The 17,430-nt window shown below is 39.0% G+C and overlaps 1 long non-coding RNA gene across 3 annotated transcripts in view; it reads right to left on the bottom strand.

Annotated features, from left to right (window-relative positions):
* LOC147365550 (uncharacterized) overlaps positions 1-4,112 on the bottom strand; it is a 115,780-nt gene extending 111,668 nt beyond the window's left edge. Inside the window, exon 1 of one of the 3 annotated variants that reach the window (XR_015132278.1) lies at positions 3,455-4,112. This is a non-coding gene — a long non-coding RNA (uncharacterized LOC147365550). The remainder of the gene's footprint in view (positions 1-3,454) is intronic. The other 2 variants (XR_015132277.1, XR_015132276.1) reach the window with 2 other exon arrangements.
* Positions 4,113-17,430: the final 13,318 nt, after the last annotated feature.

Here is a 17,430-nt window from a genome sequence, read left to right as displayed (position 1 = left end):
CACTGCAGATGGTGACTGCAGCCATGAAATTAAAAGATGCTTACTCCTTGGAAGGAAAGTTATGACCAACCTAGATAGCATATTCAAAAGCAGAGACATTACTTTGCCAACTAAGGTCCGTCTAGTCAAGACTATGGTTTTTCCTGTGGTCATGTATGGATGTGAGAGTTGGACTGTGAAGAAGGCTGAGCGCCAAAGAATTGATGCTTTTGAACTGTGGTGTTGGAAAAGACTCTTGAGAGTCTGTTGGACTGCAAGGAGATCCAACCAGTCCATTCTGAAGGAGATCAGCCCTGGGATTTCTTTGGAAGGAATGATGCCAAAGCTGAAACTCCAGTACTTTGGCCACCTCATACGAAGAGTTGACTCACTGGAAAAGACTCTGATGCTGGGAGGGATTGGGGGCAGGAGGAGAAGGGGACGACAGAGGATGAGATGGCTGGATGGCATCATTGACTCGATGGACGTGAGTTTGGGTGAACTCCGGAAATTGGTGATAGACAGGAAGGCCTGGTGTGCTGCAATTCATGGGGTTGCAGAGTCGGACACAACTGAGTGGCTGAACTGAACTGAACTAAAAAAATAGTACAAATGAACTTATTTACAAAACATAAAACAGATTCAAACATAGCAAACAAACAATTGCCAAAAGAAAAGGAGAATGGATAAATTGGGATTATGTGATTAACAGATACTGCTATGTATAAAATAGCTAGGCAATAAAGATCTACTGTAGAGTATAGGGAAGCATATTCAATATATCACAGAAAACTATAATGGAAAAGAATCATATTATATACATATATATATCAGTTATATATATTATATATATATCAGTTATATATATTTTATATATATATATATATCAGTTCTTAAGTCATGTCTGATTTTTGTGACCCCATGAATTGTAGCATGCCAGTCTTCCCTGTTGTTCACTATCTCCTGGAGTTTGCTCAACTTCACATCTGTTGAATTGGTGATCTCATCCAATCATCTCACTCTCTGTTGAGGAGAACGAGTTCTCCTCCCACCTTCAAATTTTCCCAGCATCAGGATCTTTTCCAATGATCAGGCTCTTCATATCAGGTGACCAAAGTATTGGAGCTTCAGCTTCAATATCAGTCCTTCCAATGAATATTCAAGTTTGATTTGCTTTAGGATTGACTAACTGCATCATTTTGCTGTACAAATAAAACTAACACAACATTGTAACTCAACAACATATAATTTAAAAAAATTTAACATTTTAAGCAACATCATATGAGCTATTTTTTTTTTTACTTAAAATTTTAAGTGACACAAATAGCCACTCTGGTATTTAGGCCACCTAGATAAGCTACAATCATCCAGCTGAGACTTTGATGTTATTTACTTCTCCATTCAGTACAGATAGAAACTAATCCTCTCCTACAATTTTATTGCCTTTTGGTATTACATAACTTTGTTTATTAATAACTATAAAGATCTGATATACCACTATATTCGCTGGGATTTTAGATGTTAAATACTTAGCATTCTTTGCTAACACATGCAACCTTAGGTGGCTTAAACAGGCATTTAAGAAAGTTTCACCTCATCTGTGTGTGGTAACACTGATGAATTATTTCAGAACAGATGTTAACGTTTAACACATTTACTTCTTGGATGTTCATTTGAAAAAGAAATCTGTAAGGCTGTAAATTATCAGACTGACAGACTGGAAAGAAGAAACATATCTATATTTTTTCTATCAATTAAACACCTTTGATTTTAGAGTCAATGTCTTCAGTGAAGTCTTTTAGAGCTGTTAAACATTGTTCACATCTCTTCAATTACTCTTGCTAAGCATTTAATAACTTCATAGGAAGAAACTGTGTTCTCTCAGTGGCTACACAGTTCCCAGTGCTAATTCTTTACACACTAATTCTTTACTAATATATGTGTGTGTGTGTGTATATATATATATATATATACACACTAAGTCTGTACTAATAGATATAGATATATATACACACACACACACACACTAATTCTGTACTAATATATATATATATATACACACACACCTTAGAGTAAAAGTCTGTCCTGAAGAGAGGAGTGGATTGGGATTCCACAAATCATATGTGGAATAAGGAAATGAATCTCAAACATCAGTGTGAATCAAAATCAACTGGCATGTGGGTAGATTAAAACAGACTCGAGTTTCTGATTCAGCTGGTCTGGGGTTGGATACAGAGCTTATCTCTAACAAAAGTCCAGGAGGTGCTGATGCTGAGGCTTCTAGTCTGAGAAACACCCTGTAACATCAAAAGAGTTAGCATCAAAAGCTAGCCCATCTCCTAGCTTCTATTAGAAGACATGAGCCTAATTTCAGTGGGTATCTCCCTCCAAGTTGCAAAACTACCTCTTGATCACAAAGAGGTGAGAAGTTAGTTTTTCCTCTGAAAAAAAGGCATTCAGATAATACAGATGGTCACCTCAATTTCCAGGTAAAATTAGGATGAATTGTGTGTGAGAAATGGTGTTGTCAAGTTCTCTTGAGGACCAGTTTTTTTTTTTTTTTTTTTTTTTAATTGGAGGCTAAATACTTTACAATATTGTGGTGGTTTTTGCCATACACTCACATGAATCAGCTATGGGTGTACATGTGGACCAGTTTTGTTTACCTTAAAGATATGTGAATAATGTATTGCAGTTGAAGTTGATTGCCTACAATACTCAGCACATTCTGGTTTAATGCTTATTCAGCAATAAAAGTGTTTTCTTTCTCTAAAAAAGAATCACTGATGTTGAATATAAGTTTACCCAGTTGTCTTCCCAGGTTAAAAATTGTTCAATAATTGAAAAAGTCATGGGGCTCTTGCAAATTCAATAAACATGATTTTGTTTTTTAGAGATGTAGAGCAAAGATTCTAAGTAACCCTAAAAATGAGAAAAAAAATTGTTTAATTTCAATATTTTGATGCAGAAAGCTTCCCCCTCTCATGGGTAATAAACATCTCCACTTAAAATATTTCATCATTACAGGGAAAATTGCTCTCAGAACTTTACTATGAGAACCTCCTAGCATGCTATCTTATAGAACTGCATTCTTCACACTTGACCCTTTAGGAAAAGGATGTCAAAGGGTTGCCTTTCTTCTTGCACAGAGAAGGAGTCAATGACACCAAAAGTGTCCTTGAAATTGTAAATACTTTTTGGGAAGCCATAGTAGAGCACACATGCTCATCATACCAAATTTTTTTTTGGGGGGTGGGGGGGAGCTGGGTATTGCCATCAGTAAAAAAGTTTTACTACTCACTGACCCTATGTCCAGTGCTTTATTTTTTTCCATCTTCAGATCTAAACAAGATCATTAACTTGTTAATGAATGGAAATGTTGCCTGGCAGCCAAAAAGAAGTTATAACTATTAATTTCACATTGCTGCAAAATGAATGATCTCACAAATAATAGATGAAAACAACACACACTTACTCTCATATTTCTTGATCAGGAATCTGGACACAGCTCCCTGGATTATCTCCTCAGGATCTTATGAGGGTGCAATGAAGGTGTTAGTCAGACTGCATTCTCACCTAGAGGATCAGCTTGGGAAAGATTATCTTCCAAAATCTCTGCAGTTGTTAGGAAAATTCAGCTTCCTGCCATTGTGAGGCTGATGTCAGAGTTTTCTTCTTGGCTGTTGCCTCCCTTCCTGGGAGCCTCTCAGTCCCTGGTTCCACAGCCCTCTCTGTTGCCTTTTTACAATGTGACAGCTCACATTTTCAAAACCAGTGAAGGAGAGACAGCTCTTCTCATCAAGGATGGTCTCATTCTTCTAAGTGCTTTCAGCTGATTAAGTCAGGCCTTCCCAAGATGACATCTTTTCAATTAGTTCAAGTCAACTGCTTTAGGACAATATATTAATCTGCAAAATCCTCTCACCACTGCCTATTCCACTGGCTAGAGGCATGTCCCACCACACTTGGGGTAGGAGAGAATATGGGTGGAAGCTCAGAGTGCAGACAGCATAGATTCCATCTTAGCCTTTGCCTTTTACATTAAGTTTAGATCACAGATTATTTTCGTGACAAGTAAATCTGTGATGAGGTGGAAAAGCAGTTTAAACCAGTGGTTAACAAAAGGAAGAGAACTTGAGATTGTTAGAACATGCTCATAACTGCCTTAAACCAGAGTTTATAATTTAATTGTCTTTGAGTAGAATTAGTGCCTCAGTCTGTTTTCAATGCTCCCAGGTGATTCTCTGTTTAATTAGGTGAACACAAGTGCTTTCAATACTTGGAAAATTTAGAGAACTAAAGTGCTTACCCAACAGCCCACCTGTTTCTAGTCTCATTGGAAGACCCTAAAATAAGTGAGATTGTCTAATTCAACACCTGCAGAAGGGGCTATTTTAATTTGAGAGTCATTTGTACTCACATTTTGGTGAGACCTGAGGTGTCTAGGATTTAATTATTTAGTAAGATGAAATGTTTAGATTAAAAAAAAATAGTTCATTTGCTTCCTTCATACCATCCTAAAAATTTCAGCTGGGGGTAGATGTATACATTTAAAAAGAAAAGAAAACTATAATAAATCCTGTGACCATGTTGTATTGAAATTGGAGTATCAGTGTAAATTCACATTTGTATGTGTCCACACTCTCCACTTTGCTGGGAGAAACATCAACAACCTCAGATATGCAGATATCACCCCAATGGCAGAAAGTAAAGAGAAACTAAAGAGCCTCTTGAAGAGGATAAAAGAGGAGAGTGCAAAAGCTGGCTGAAACTCAACATTCAAAAAACAAAGATCATGGCTTTCAGTCTCACTACTTCATGGAAAACAGATGGGTAAAAAAGTGGAAGCAGTGGCATATTTAATTTTCTTGGGCTGCAAAATTACTGTAGACAGTGACTGCAGTCATGAAATTAAAAGATGTTTGCTGCTTGGAAGAAGGCTATGACAAACCTAGACCGTGTTTTAAAAAGTTGAGACATCGCTTTGCTGACAAAGGTCCTCTAGTCAAAGCTATGGTTTTTCCAATATTCGTGTACATATGTGAGAGTTGGACCATAAAGAAGGCTAGCAACAAAGAATTGATGCTTTCAAATTGTGGTGCCAGAGAAGCCTCTTGAGAGTCTTTTGGATAGCAAGGAGACCAATCCACTCAATCCTAAAGGAAAACAACCCTTAATACTCACTGGAAGGACTGAAACACCAATACCCTGGACACCTGATACAAAGAGCCAACTCACTGGAAAAAGACCCTGATGCTTGTAAAGATTGAAGGCAGGAAGAGAAGGGGGCAGTGGAGGATGAGATGGTTGGATGGCACCATCAACTCAATGGACATGAATTTGAGCAAACTCCAGGAGATAGTGAAGGACAGAAAAGCCTGGGGTGCTTTAGCCCATAGGGTTATAAAGAGTTGGACACAAATTAGTGACTGAACAACACACTTTCCACTGAATGAGCCTGGGACCAGTTATACCCCAGTATCAATGAGCTCATTTAGTGCCTGGATCTTGGCTTCTAAACACCACTGTCACTAAAAGGAACCATGTATTCTTAAAATATGTGGATAATTCCAGGAATGGCATTGTAAATGCCAGACATGAGCTGGAAAGCTCATGAAAAATATCCTCAAAGAACACTGGGGACATGTTAACAGAGCCTGAAGAGTTTCCCACTGTTGAAACCAGAGACAATTTAAATTTCAAAATAAATATATAAAGAAATGAATAAATAAATGGAGGGAAGATACATTTTTTCCTTATAGTAGAAAGCCATGTAATAAATATATAAATAATTTAAGACTTCACTATTTAGTAATATCATAGTAATTGATACATGCAAGAATTATCTATCCCTGAGTCCTCAAAATACTGGGTGAAAAATTTTGATGAGAACTAGCATATTTACATAATCTCAAACTGTATGAACAACAAAATAACAGCAACAAGAAATTAATTGCAAAAGGAAAAAGACTACCTTTTAAGTGGAAAATGACAGCAGATGTGACTCTAATCAAATGGTTAAGATAGCATTACCAGTATTAAGACAAAGTCCAAAATAAGATTCAATGAGATAAAGCACAGCCTGAATTGTCTGAATCTAATCATGATGAAATACAAAACAAACTGAGTGTCTTTCTGTGAAATAACCCTGCAGAAGTATATATATATATTCAAGCATCAAGGGTGAATGGTTTCTGACTGAAGGAGAGTGAAAATCTATTCCATTTTGAAGCATAGTGAAAAGACATGACAGCTAATGCAACTGGCCAACTTTGTTTGGATGTTTTATTATACATACTATTAGACAACTGGGAAATTAAATGGAGTTTATGGATTAGATAGTGCATTAGTTTTCTAGAGGTGCGGTAACAAAGTAATACAGAGTGGGTTTAAATTACTGAAATTTATTTTTTCACAGTATTGAAGCTGGAAGTCCAAGATCAAGGTATAGGCCGATTTGTTTTTTTCTGGGGCTTCTCTCCCCAGTTTGTGGATCGATACTCTCTTGCTTCCTCTTTGCATCATGGTCTCGTGGTCTCCACCTTCTTGTGGTGTCTCTGTGTGTGTCCAAATTGCCTCTTCCTAGTTCAGTTCAGTTGCTCAGTCATGTCCGACTCTTTGCGACCCCATGAATCACAGCAGGCCAGGCCTCCCTGTCCATCACCAACTCCCGGAGTTCACCCAGACTCACGTCCATCAAGTCAGTGATGCCATCCAGCCATCTCATCCTCTGTCATTCCCTTCTCCTCCTGCCCCCAATCCCTCCCAGCATCAGAGTCTTTTCCAATGAGTCAACTCTTCACATGAGGTGGCCAAAGTACTGGAGTTTCAGCTTTAGCATTCCAAAGAAATCCCAGGGCTGATCTCCTTCAGAATGGACTGGTTGGATCTCCTTGCAGCCTCTTCCTAAGGAGGCCACAAATGGGAATGGTTTGAGACCAACCCTACTGGCCTCATTTTAATATAATCACCTCCTTACAGTCTCTATCTCCAAATACAGTCATATTCTGAGGTATTGGGGATGAGGACTTCAGTATATGAACTTGGGGGGATACAGTGTAGCCCCAAACAGATGGTATTAAGCTCAAAACAGATGGTATTAGCCCCAAACAGATGGTATTAAGAAATCAATATTAATTTCCTGATTTTGATGGTTCTACTGTGGTAATGTTTGAGAATGTCTTTGTTTTCATGACCGCTCCCACTAAGGAATTTGAAAGTGACACCAGTCTCTCAATTTACCTTTAACTGGTTCAAATTTTTCATGCTATATTTTAAAAAAGTAAGACTAGTAAGAAAATCGTGGCTTTATGGAAGAGGTATCAATGTCATGCTTAGGAAAGGGCTGAAACAGTGTCAGTATTTACTAAGTGACCAGCACTTATTCTTCTGGCTTTAGTTGCAAACTATAGGAAATGTGACCCACTCCAGTGTTCTTGCCTGGAGAATCCCAGGGATGGGGGAGGCTGGTGGGCTGCCATCTATGGAGTCACACAGAGTTGGACACGACTGAAGTGACTTAGCAGCAACATAGGAAATGTGATTATAGATGGAATCACTTTCTTGCTCTAACTTTGAGAGATTTCCAGGAGTATAAGTAAAACAGAATTCTAAGGGGAAAAGGAGAGATAAAGCTCTAGTTCGGGATAGTCAAGAAAGATGAATGAATTTTGATGCTCAAGGTGCAAAGCTTTATATAAACTTCTGACATCTTAAGTGGAGAGCCCTGATAGAAGGAATCTCAGCTGTGGTTGGCTGTGAAAAAAATAGGAAGCATGAGAGTACAGAGAAGTTAAAACAATTTCTGGACAAGAGATAAATTCAACATTATGTGATAATAGCAATTGACAGTGTACAAAAAATAATGCTTTATTTTCCTTTACACTGATCTTTCCTCCTTTGAATGTTACTATCATATTTAACTGCAATGAATATAAAAAGATGGCTACAAAAAAGGGCAGAAATGTATGGACCTAACAGAAGAAAATATTAAGAAGAGGTGGCAAGAATATACAGAAGAACTGTACAAAAAAGGTCTTAATGACCCAGATAACCACCCTGGTGTGATCACTCAGCTTGAGCTACACATCCTGGAATGCAAAGTCAAGTGGGCATTAGAAAGCATCACTATGAACAAAGCTGGTGAAAGTGATGGAATTCCAGCTGAGCTATTTCAAGTCCTAAAAGATTATGCTGTTAAAGTGTTGCACTCAATATGCCAGTAAATTTGGAAAACTCAGCAGTGGCCACAGGACTATAAAAAGTCAGTTTTTATTTAAATCCCAAAGAAAGACAATGCCAAAGAATGTTCAAACTACCACACAATTGCACTCAGTTCAGTTCAGTTGCTCAGTCATGTACGACTTTTTGTGACTCCATGAACTACAGCCTGCCAGGCCTCCCTGTCCATCACCAATTCCTGGAGTTTACTCAAACTCATGTCCATTGAGTTGGTGATGCCATCCAACTATTTCAACCTCTGTCATCCCCTTGTCCTCCCGCCTTCAATCTTTCCCAGCATAAGGGTCTTTTCAAATGAGTCATTTCTTCACATCATGTGGCCAAAGCATTGGAGTTTCAGCTTCAGCACCAGTCCTTCCAATGAATATTCAGGGTTGATTTCCTTTAGGTTGGACTGATTGGATCTCCTTGTAGTCCAAGGGACTCTCAAGAATCTTTCCCAGTACCACAGTTCAAAAGCAGCAATTCTTTGGTGCTCAGCTTTCTTTATAGTCCAACCCTCACATCCACACATGACTACTGGAAAAACCATAACTTTGACTAGATGGAGTGCTATTAGCAAAGTAATGTCTCTGCTTTTTAATATGCTGTCTAGGTTGGTGATAACTTTTCTTCCAGGGAGCAAGCATCTTTTAATTTCACATCTGCAGTCACCATTTGCCCTTATCTCACACACCAGCAAAGTAATCCTCAAAATTCTCCAAGCAAGGCTTCAACAGTATGTGAACCATGAAAGTCCAGATGTTTAAGCTGGATTTAGAAAAGGCAGAGGAACCAGAGAGAATAAATTGCCAACATCTGTTGGATCATCAAAAAAGCAAGAGAATGCCAAAAAAACATCAACTTCTGCTTTACTGACTACACCAAATCCTTTGACTGTGGATCACAACTGGAAAATTATTCAAGAGATGGGAATACCAGACCACTTCACCTGCCTCCTGAGAAATCTGTATGCAGATCAAGAAGCAATCACTAGAACCAGATAAAGAACAGACTGGTTCCAAATTGGGAAAGGACTACTTCAAGGCTGTATATTGTCACCCTGCTTATTTAACTTATATGCAGAGTACATCATGCAAAATGCTGGGATGGATGAAGCACAAGCTGGAATCAAGATTGCCAGGAGAAATATCAATAACCTCAGATATGCAGATGTCACCACCCTTATGGCAAAAAGCAAAGAGGAACTGAAGAGGCTGTTGATGAAAGGAGGAGAGTGAAAAAGCTGGCTTGAAACTCAACATTCAAAAAACCAAGACCATGGCATCTGGTCCCATCACTTCATGTCAAATAGTTGGGGAAATAATGGAAACAGTGACAGACTTTATTTTCTTGGCCTCCAAAATCACTGCAGATGGTGATGACAGCCATGAAATTAAAAGATGCTTGCTCCTTGGAAGAAAAGTTATGACCAACCTAGACAGCATGTTAAAAAGCAGAGATATTAGTTTGCCAATAAAGAAGCATCAAGTCAAAACTATGTTTTTTTCGATAGTCATGTATGGATGTGAAAGTTGGACCATGAAGAAAGATGAGCACCAAAGGACTGATGCTTTTGAACTGTGGTGTTGGAGAAGACTAAAGAATCCTAGTCTTCCTAGTCAATCTCAGTCAATCCTAAAGAAATCAGTCCTGAATGGTCATTGGAAGGACCGATGCTGAAGCTCAAATACTTTGGCCACCTGATGTGAAGAACTAACTCATTGGAAAAGATCCTGAGTCTGGGAAATATTGAAGACAGGAGGAGAAGGGGATGACAGAGGATGAGGTGTTTGGATAGCATCACTGACTTGATGGACATGAGTTTGACCAAGCTCTGGGATTTGGTGGTGGACAGGGAATCTGGTGTGCTGCAGTCCACGGAGTTGCAAAGAGTTGGACAGACTGTGAACGACTGAACTAAACTGATAATTTGTGGGTCAGTGTCCTGGGCTGTGTCTCTGATATTCTGGAGAATATAGGACAAGTTCTCTCAAACAAAGAGCTTACCATCTGGTGGTGTAGATGAACAAAAAAGAAAAGAAAAGAAATAAAAAGTTTCTCCAGTATTTTAGACAAAGGCAAATAGAAGGCCTGTTTTGTGGTTCATTGAGGAAAACTATAGAGGTCAAGAAGGCTAGAAAGCATGGTAATTACCCAGAGCCTGATGCTTTTTTTTTTTTTTGGTTCTGGCCTCTTTTGTGATGCAGATAATCCTCCTCCCCTCTCTTGGGCCTCCAGTCACTTGACTAATTCCTATGCAGCTGTAAGTTTATGGCAGCATAAGCTCTGTTTGTGGACTGTAAGTAGACTTTACAAGTTTTGAGGAGGGGATTGGCATAATCAGACTTGCAATTTGGGTCTCTTCATTATTTCAAATGAAGAATGTATGTCTTCCAGACAGTCCTTGCTGACACCCCAAGAGCCTGTGTTGAGTTCTTCCCTGACAGATTACCTAGAGCCATGTACTAATAGTTCCTAAAGCAACTCTATTGTAGTGATCTGCCAGTATATCTGGAATTCCAACCAGACTATCCATTTCATGGACAGGAACCACATTTCACAGAATGTTAGATCTTCAGCACTTAGCTAAATGCTGTAACTTTTTGATGAATTAAAGAATAAATACTTGACGAAATATAACCAAAGAGTTTGTAAACTTAGAGACATTTCTTCCACCTGGAGAATCACTCATGGATTACGTGAAACTTGAACTGATTTTTGGAGTGTGGATATGATTGGAAAGGATAGAGAAGGAGGAAAAGGAATTCTAAGCTGAGGCAGCAGGGTTGTGCAAAGATGCTTAAGACCAAGGTGTTCTGTGAGAATGAGCTATTTTAACTGGACTGAGAGTATAGCCTGACTGGAATGTATACTTTCTCAGGGATTGTAAAGTGGAGGGCCAAGTTGTAGGGCATATGAATATTGTGCTTAGAAACACACTCTGTGCTGCAAATCATGAGGATATACTGAAATTTTTGAGCAGGGAATTGGCATTTTCAGAGCTCTGGTGTGGGGTTCACTCATCACTTCAGTACCTGTTTTCTGAGCATCTCTTCTGTCTCAGTCACTGTGTCAGATGCTGGGGAAAACACACAAATACTACCATGGAAGTCAGATACACATGTGAATTCTGGAGAGAAAGCAAAGAAAATAAGACAATTGCAATAATATTGAAATAATCTAGTGAGAATTAAGGACACATTGGCTGTGGAAATCTTTGCAGTTATTAATATCTTAATAAGCAAAATATTGTCTACAGAACAAAACATTAGGCATATTTCTTGTGTGACGTATGTATGATATCAATTATCCATACCTGGAGATCGTCTATGTACCCAGAGCAGGTAATCCTTTTATAGAATTATTTTTAGACTATCTTAGTTTATAATTGATGTTTATTTGCTAAGTTTTCCGCAACTCTTTTGTGACCCTATGGGCTTGTAGCCCTCTAGACTCCTCTGTCCATGGGATTTCCCTGACAAGAAAACTGGAGTGGTTTGTCATTTCCTTTTCCAGGGGATTTTCCAGACCTAAGGATCAAGCCCACATCTCCTGCATTGGCAGGCTGCTTCTTTACAAGTGAGCCACCAGGGAAGCCCCTACTTTATAACAGAATCTCACTATAGCATCTCTCTCTGACCTACTTCAGTTCAGTCGCTCACTCGTGTCCGACTCTTTGAGACCTCATGAACTGCAGCACACCAGGCCTCCCTGTCCATCACCAACTCCCAGAGATTACTCAAACTCATGTCCATTGAGTCATGATGCCATCCAACCATCTCGTCCTCTGTCGTCACCTTCTCCTCCTGCCTTCAATCTTGCCCAGCATCAGGGTCTTTTCCAATGAGTCAGTTCTTTGCATCATGTGGCCAGAGTATTGGAGTTTCATCTTCAGCATCAGTCCTTCCAATGAATATTCAGGGCTGATTTCCTTTAGAATGGACTGGTTAGATCTCCTTACAGTCCAAGGGACTCTCAAGACTTTTCTCCAACACCACAGTTCAAAAGCATCAATTCTTCAGCACTCAGCTTTCTTTATCGGAGAAGGCAATGGCACCCCACTCCTGTACTCTTGCCTGGAAAATCCCATGGATGGAGGAGCCTGGAAGGCTGCAGTCCATGGGGTCGCTGAGGGTCGGACACAACTGAGTGATTTCACTTTCACTTTCATTCATTGGAGAAGGAAATGGCAACCCACTCCAGTGTTCTTGCCTGGAGAATCCCAGGGACGGTGGAGCCTGGTGGGCTGCCGTCTATGGGATCACACAGAGTCGGACTTGACTGAAGCGTCTTAGCAGCAGCAGCAGCAGCTTTCTTTATAGTCCAACTCTCACATCCATACATGATTATTGGAAAAAAACCATAACTTTGACTAGACCTTTGTTGGAAAAGTAAACTTTGTTGGTAAAGTTTGTTAGACCTTTGTTGGCAAAGTAATGTCTCTGCTTTTTAATATGCTGTCTAGGTTGGTCATAACTTTTCTTCCAAGGAGCAAGTGTCTTTTAATTTCATCATCTGCAGTGATTTTGGAGCTCCCCAAAATAAAGTCTGTCACTGTTTCCACTGTTTCCCCATCTATTTTCCATGAAGTGATGAGACGAGGTGCCATCTTATGTTCTGATTTACTTGTTTCAACTAAATTAAGCACATTTGAATGACATCTACTTAAAGGGTAGAAACCACTAACAGGGCTAATGAACAAAAAAGAAAGAATATATGTGACATGAACTGTACACACCTCCCCTCTTTTAGAACCATCTGGAACCATTAGAACCAGAACCATTTGTGTTTCTGGCTTCCTTGGTATTCCTTGGTCTGTTTTTCTTCCTTGGTCTTTGGGAACTGCACCCTCTTGTGGAAGAAGTGTAATGGCTTCTTTTGGATGATGCGTTGTCTATGCAGGTACCTACCTGGCTAAAGAGCCAGGGAGAATTGGAGGCTGAAGGTTGAGTCTTAAGTCAACCTATTACAGGGCTGGTCATCTGTGAACACAGCTCAGGTATTTAAAAAGAGTTCTCCATTCCTTACCTCTACAGTCAGAGCAGAACCAACTTTCATCATTTGTTTTCCCTGAAGGGTGTTGTATCAAAGAACACCCTCCACCTCACTGGCCTCTTTCCTCAGAAGCTTCTGAAAAAAAAAAAAAAAAAGAAGCTTCTGCCAAAGAAATGTGTGTGATGGGGCAGTGTTAATTAATATTGATTCACTACTTTGACTTTGTCTACTTTAACTCAGAGAACTGTATGCAATAGATGAAAACATTTCTCTGGCTTCTTGGTTTTCCTGGCCAGTATAAAGAGAGCTTTGATTCATAATTCATTTTAGGCTAAACATATTCACAATCTGATCTTAAACTTCAGTTTTCAAGGAGAAAAAAGAACAATACCAATATTCTGACCATATAAATGTTTCACTGCTTTACTTTCTTATTCTAATGCATAAGAGTTGCATATAAAACAAAGGACTTTAAGAAATGCTATCGATATCCTTAAACTGGTAAAACTACCTCTGGATTGGCAGCTATTGGAATTGTAGGCATCATGAGTAGAAGAAGAAAATAAGCTTCTGGGGTGACTACCTTGCCTTTCCTCCCTTATTGTAATGGTGATCAATGTCCCAGAAGGAGTCAAAGTTAGTTGGCCTTCTCTTCCATCTCATTGCAGAGCCAGGGGTCAGAAATTGCCTTTGTGTAACCAAAATCAGTTGGGCCACCTTGGTTTACTTTCATGGTAACGAGTACATGCTTAAAACTCCTTTTTAAGTATTTCTTAAGCATTAGCACAATAGTTGTACCCTGATATTACTAATACCAATCATTGGAAGCAGGTTTAATATAGTATCATTGCAATCAAAACTGGGTTCTGACTGCTCACTACTCAAAAGCCAAGAAACAAAGTTGGTGGAAAGAAAAGTTTGCTTATTTTTTAGATGCCAGCAACTGGGGAGAGAAGGAGGGATGGCAGATGTTTATCCAAGGGCTGGTACCATCCCCTCATTGCCTACTGACTGAACTATTATTATTTTAGCTTATTTGACTGTTTTACTTTGCTCCTGCATTTACTCACTTCTTTGATTAAATTTATTCTTTGAAGTTTTTCTGCAGACAAAATGCAGGCAGGCAGAGGACATGGCAGGCAAGGGTCATAGCATCCCGCTCCATTTCATCATTATATTCTGAGAAGTTTTATGAATTTAAAAGTGACATATTGTGAGCTAAGTTCCAATTGCATGCATGTATTTGCAACCACGATAATGCAAAATCATTGAAAATATGAAGGCTGCTAGTTAAAGGAGTGGTATATTGAATAATATGGAAAAATATATTCTTGAATGCTGGTCTTAATTTTATTCAGAGTATACTGGTGATTTTTTGGAAAAGGATTTTTTTTCTTGAATAAAAGAGAAAATTTCAAAAGCAAACTTAGGTTTCTATGAATATTTTTATCATTAATAAATTAATTAACTGAAGCTTACTAATAAGTCACTGCACACCTGCTGAGTGCCTGCTAAGTGCCATGGACTGATCTCAATAAAAAAATCTTACATATGTTGACTCATTTCACCCTCAGACAGCGGTATGAGTTAAGTACTATTATTATCCTGATTTTGCAGAAAGGAAATTGAGGCATGGAGATTTAAGTGTCTTGTCCAATTGTACACTTAGTAAGTATCAGGGGAATTCTTTGAAGCCCAGCATTCTGGACTAGAACCTGTTTGCTAACTGCTGTGATGCATGCATTTGCTTCTCTGAGCCTTGAATCCATGGGAGCTACTCTTGCCAGTGTGAGCTTCCAGAAGCCAGGAGCCAAATGGCAGTGAGCGTACAGGAGCATCAGCTGTCAAGGGGGCTCGCAAGCGCTCAAGCTCCTGCTCATTTACAGTGCAAAGGAGTAGAAAAGAGAGACAGGACCAGAAACATCGCTGTGTGGAATGTTGTAGAGCTGCCAGAGTAGGTTCATGTCTACTGAGATCAAAATAGCTCTTCTAACACTGAGTGATGAAAACAAAACTTCTGTTGACGTATCTGCACTGTTTCCTGTCAGAGAATATTAAGTCACTGATGTCTTTGAAGAAGTTTGGGCCCCATCTTGAGGGCTCAGAGTGCTGGGTTGTGTTATGGTTTCCATGTTTGTATCTTCCCCAAATCCTCATGTTGAAATTCTAATGCTGATGTAATAGGTGGGGCTCTGGGAGATGTAATGGCCTTGGTAGCTGGGGGCAGGGGCTCTTTGTAGGTGCTTTAGTCCCGAGGGTTGAATATCATCAAGGGAATTAATGCCTTATGAAATTAAAAAGGTGACAGAAAGATTCCTTGCCTACCATCTTGTGAGGCCACACTGATAAATCCATGTCCTGGAAGAAGGACCTCACCGAACCATTCTGGTATTCTGATCTTGGACTTCCAGTCTCCAGAACTGAGAAAAATATGTTTTTATTGTTTAAACCCAGCCTGGTATTTTGTTGTAGTAGCCTAAACAGACTAAGGTAGGGTGCATGGCAGTCACAAAGTATTTTGAAAGGAATACTATGCCAGAGAATTTTGTATTTCTCATTTCTAGACATTATTTAATTAAACTTCTGATTATTCTCAGGATGATCTAAGTTTCTCCTTATTTATTCCTTCTTCTAATCCTTTTTGACCTTTCTTGATCCTCCAATAATTTCCTACACTCAGGGCTGGTATTCAGCAGAAATGCACCAACATATCTGACAGATAGCATCATCCTCAAGGCCCAGGCCAATCTTGTTGCTATTTATACTGATTATCATCTCATTTATATCACTACCATTGTCCTTGTCTTACCTTCTGATTGTCCATCCACAAAGGAATGGATAAAGATGATGTGGTCCATATATACAGTGGGATATTACTCAACCACAAAAAAGAACAAATAGGGACTTCCCTGCTGGTCCTTGTGGTTAAGACTCCTGGATTTCACTGCAGGGGGCATGGGTTTGATCCCTGGTTGGGGTACTAAGATCCCACATGCCACATGGAGCAGCCAGAAAATAAAAACAAATAAAAATATGAAGAAGTCATTAAATAATTTTCTTAAAGAAAGAATGAATGAAATAATTCCATTTGGAGCAAGATAGATGGGCCTAGAGATTATCTAGGTCCATCTATTATTATACTAAGTGAAGGCAGTCAGATAGAAAAAGATTATCTAGGTCCATCTATTATTATACTAAGTGAAGGCAGTCAGATAGAAAAAGGCAAATGTCATATTACTCCTAATTTTCTAAAAATGATACAAATGAACTTATTTACAAAACAGAAACAGACTTACAGATATTGAAAACAAACCTATGGTTATCAAAGGTGAAAGGATGGCAAGTGAGGAAAATCAGGACTTGGATTGAATATATACATGCTACTATATATAACCCTGAAGAAAGAAATGGCAACCCATTCCAGTATTCTTGCCTGTAGAATTCCATGGACAGAGGAGCCTGGTAGGCTGCAGTCCATGGGGTCAGAGAGAGTCAGACATGACTGAGTGACTAACCCACAAGCCCGTTGATTGTCCCCTGACTTCTCAATATCCAGAAGTGTGGACTATAAAGAGGATGAAGAGGAACATCAGCTAAGTTTCCTAATCAATACAGAACTAAAAATCTCACCTTTTCCCCAAATATAAGCATTAGTATTGATGTGAAAAGAAAGATCATCCCAGGACTGTTATGCTCAATGACCAAGAACCGATTTTAGTGTGAAAATGTTTGCATTTCTCTTTCTCCTGAACATTCACTGAAGCATGCATTTTTAGTGCTATTCAGGATCTGCACAATCATCAAACATCAATTTCTTCCTTTTAGTGGTAAATAAACAAAAGCCAGAATACTTAAATGAGTCACTCAAGGTCACAGAGATTGCTCATGGAAGAAGCAGGAATAAAACTCTCAGATAAATGGATGTAAAAATTTCGAGTCACACACACCTGAAGAGCTGACATATGTCAGATTCAGAGTGCCTGATTGGATAATAAGCTAAATTTAATATATTGACATTAAATTAACATGCAGTTTAGCAAATTAACCTTTAATTTTCACGGCCACCTTATGTGGCAGTTACTATTATTTCTATTTTACAGATAAGGCACTGATGCACAGAAAGGTTGTTTAACTTATGCATGTTTTCACAGGTACTGAGCAGCAGGAGTGAGATGATACTTTAAGAACTGTAGTTTTATGGGTCTATAGTATTAGCCACTGAACTCAGTCTCT

The sequence above is a fragment of the Bos grunniens genome, chromosome 9 (assembly GCF_055505025.1).
Source record: "Bos grunniens cultivar Pamir isolate PY7600 chromosome 9, Bosgru_T2T1.0, whole genome shotgun sequence".
In the NCBI taxonomy this organism is placed as follows: domain Eukaryota; kingdom Metazoa; phylum Chordata; class Mammalia; order Artiodactyla; family Bovidae; genus Bos; species Bos grunniens.
Note: the sequence above shows the minus strand (reverse complement) of the source record. Positions and strands in the feature narration are given on the sequence as shown.